Below are 295 nucleotides of genomic sequence, written 5' to 3'. Positions count from 1 at the left end.
CTGAAGGATATTATCTACGATTTTGTCCAAATCGAGTTATCATACCCAAAGGACTTAACTACACTGTTTCCAAATTTTGGACACCCCAGATACTATTTTCTTTCTTAATCAATTCAAATTAAAGAGTATTTATCAAAAGGTACTGGCGACACCACGCAGAAAGCCAGTGTTCTCAAAACTATGATTCTGCTCTTTAACTTTGAGGGGCAATATTGTTAAAAGTAAAATAAAGATGGAAAATGATATAAGATAAATTTTTATCATTACTACTATTATTGCTATCATTGTTCTTGCT

The sequence above is a fragment of the Penaeus monodon genome, chromosome 25 (genome assembly GCF_015228065.2).
Source record: "Penaeus monodon isolate SGIC_2016 chromosome 25, NSTDA_Pmon_1, whole genome shotgun sequence".
Classification (NCBI taxonomy): domain Eukaryota; kingdom Metazoa; phylum Arthropoda; class Malacostraca; order Decapoda; family Penaeidae; genus Penaeus; species Penaeus monodon.
Note: the sequence above shows the minus strand (reverse complement) of the source record.